This window comes from Scylla paramamosain, chromosome 1, assembly GCF_035594125.1.
Source record: "Scylla paramamosain isolate STU-SP2022 chromosome 1, ASM3559412v1, whole genome shotgun sequence".
Classification (NCBI taxonomy): domain Eukaryota; kingdom Metazoa; phylum Arthropoda; class Malacostraca; order Decapoda; family Portunidae; genus Scylla; species Scylla paramamosain.
Genome location: NC_087151.1, coordinates 32,312,693 through 32,315,865, shown reverse-complemented (window position 1 = coordinate 32,315,865; position 3,173 = coordinate 32,312,693).

Here is a 3,173-nt window from a genome sequence, read left to right as displayed (position 1 = left end):
GTCCCGTTGTGTGGTGTAAGTGGTCTCAGCCCTACCCAGAGATCGGTTGGTCACTATGAACTCAGCTCTTTCCGTATGGTAAAGGCTGGTTGGGTGACCAGCAGACGACCGTAGGTGAATCACACACACACACACACACACACACATCTGTATACATATACACGCATACATACTTATTCGTGTATATATATATATATATATATATATATATATATATATATATATATATATATATATATATATATATATATATATATATATATGCACTTACATAAGTATTTATTTTAAAGTGCATACAAATACTAAGATATACAACCATATATACAAATGAGAGAGAGAGAGAGAGAGAGAGAGAGAGAGAGAGAGAGAGAGAGAGAGAGAGAGAGAGAGAGAGAGAATACATATCCTTGATAGTGGCTGTAGTTAGTGATGATAGTGAGGTGAGTTTGTTCCTTGTCTTTGTGTGTGTGTGTGTGTGTGTGTGTGTGTGTGTGTGTGTGTGTGTGTGTGTGTGTGTGTAAGTGAATAAATATCATATGAATATGTAGACAGCGTGGCAGAAAAAATCATGTAGCCTATCTCGTGGTAAGAGCATTTCCTTCAGGGAAACTGAGGCAGGTCCCTATGATCATCTAGTCAATAAAACCAATGTCAAAAGGAAGCTGAGAGTAATGCAAAATTCTGACCCTAATCTGGAAGGGAATCAATCATCAGGTGATGAAGAAATAGCAGAGATTTCTCTAAAGTATCTATGATAAGAAGGAGGAAGGATCACGGGAAGAACCGAAAGAGGAGGCAAGAGATGGCTGATAAAGCCGTGTTCACATTATCGGGTAGTGCCCTACGGGCACTGACTGCTGAATGGGTTTGTCTCGCTTCCGATGCAGTGTTACCAGATGAGGTCAAGGTACACAAGATTGAGGAGTTATAGTTAACTCTGAACTCCATCTAGGAAAGCAATGGATAGATGCCAGAAACAGGGCAAATAAGTTATTAGAATTCATTTTTAGGAATGTTAAAAGAAGAAGGCCCGAAGTAATATTAAAGTTATATTTGGAGCTGGTCAGACCTCATCCAGACTACGCTGTGCAGTTCTGATCCCCACATGATAGGAAGGATATAGGTCTATTAGAATCAGTACAAAGGAGCATGACTAAAAGGATAAAGGCGATGAGAAGTATTCCTTACGAGGCGACATTGAAGCTGTTAAATTTACATTCTTTAGAGAGACGTAGGTTAAGAGGAGACCTGATAGAAGTCTTTAAGTGGTATAAGAGTTATAACAAGGGGGATGTAAGCAAAATTCTTAGGATCAGCAACCAGGATAGAGCAAGAAATAACGGGTTCAAGCTTGAAAAATTTAGGTTTAAGAAAGAGATAGGAAGAAATTGGTTCTCAAATAGAGTGGTAGACGAGTGGAACGGACTCCGTAATCATGTTGTTAGTGCTGAGACATTATCAATATAAAGCCTGGGTTTAAGAGAATATTAGACGGGTTTATGGATGGGGATGATAGGTTGAAATAGATAGGTATATTTCATACAGGGACTGCCACGTGTAAGCCTGGTGGGTTCTTGCACCTTCCTTATGTTCTTATGTTCTTACAGACCCTTCAAGGGCAGCTGCTCGTTTATATTTTCCCGTCGTTTCCTCGCTTTTGACGTCATCTCCGTGCCTGCCACTCATCCTTATCAGCTTGTGTAGAAGGAGGAAGCAGTAGGCACCTGCCGAAACGATAATTACTCCCAGTGAGGTCTAAAGCACTGGATCAGGGGGTGCTGTGAACTTATCATTAAACCCAGCTGTGACCTCACTGAACGTTTCCCTTTGTGTCTCATAACACAAGGGGGCAGTCACAGCCTGCCCTCTAAAGACAACTCTCTTCCTTCACACAAAACTACAAGCACCTAATAACACACACACCCTTCACTCAAAATTTCAAAATTCATAGCGACTCCTACACCAGCCTCGGAGTTCCCATCTGGGAAGGGGATCACAAAATTAATGTCCCCAGGTCGAACTGCCCTTCTGATGACGACCCTAAGTGTCTTGACACCCCCCTCAACTTTTTCTTCATTAACTTCCGCAACATTCGTGGTCTAAGATCTAATTTTCAATCTGTAGAACACCATTTCCTCTTCTAAACCTCATCTTCTTTTCCTCACTGAAACTCAGGTGTCTGAGGCAACTGACAGTAGCCCCTTTTCTGTTTCCTCTTACTTTCTCTATCCTCATTTTCGATCCAAAGCTGGATGCTGCGTTTATGTGCACAACGACTTAATCTGCTCTCGTGCCCACGCTCTTGAATCTTCCGAGTTTTCCACCATCTGGCTACGACTACAGAGTTACTCTCAAACAATTTTTTTTTTTTTTTTTTAGTTTAATGTAGGAAGGACACTGGCCAAGGGCAACAAAAATCCAATAAAAAAAAATATGCCCACTGAAATGCCAGTCCCATAAAAGGGTCAAAGCAGTGGTCAAAAATTGATGAATAAGTGTCTTGAAACCTCCTTCTTGAAGGAATTCAAGTCATAGGAAGGTGGAAATACAGAAGCAGGCAGGGAGTTCCAGAGTTTACCAGAGAAAGGGATGAATGATTGAGAATACTGGTTAACTCTTGCGTTAGAGAGGTGGACAGAATAGGGGTGAGAGAAAAAAGAAAGTCTTGTGCAGCGAGGCCGCGGAAGGAGTATCTGTGCTGTTAACCTCTCCCCTAACTTCTCTTACTATAAGAAATTCTTTGACTACTTCCAAAGTGGAGCACATTCTGACTCTCTTCCCTTTTGCAGAGATCTTCATTCTTGGAGACTTTAATGTTCACCACCAGCTTTAGCTCTCTTCTCCCTTCACTGACCATCCTGGTGAATTAGCCTTCAACTTTGCTATCCTTCACGACCTAGAGCAATTGGTGCAACACCCTACTCGTATTCCTGACCGTCTTAGAGATACGCCCAACATTCTTTACCTTTTTCTGACCTCTAATCCTTCTGCTTATACTGTTGTCACCCTCTCTTCTCCGTTGGGCTCCTCCGACAGCAATTTTATACCTGTATCTTGTCCTATCGCTCCAATCCCTCCTCAGGATCCCCTAAGCGAAGGTGCCTCTGGCGTTTTGCCTCTGCTAGTCGGGGGAACCTGAGGAGGTATTTTGCTGATTTTCCTTGGAATGACTA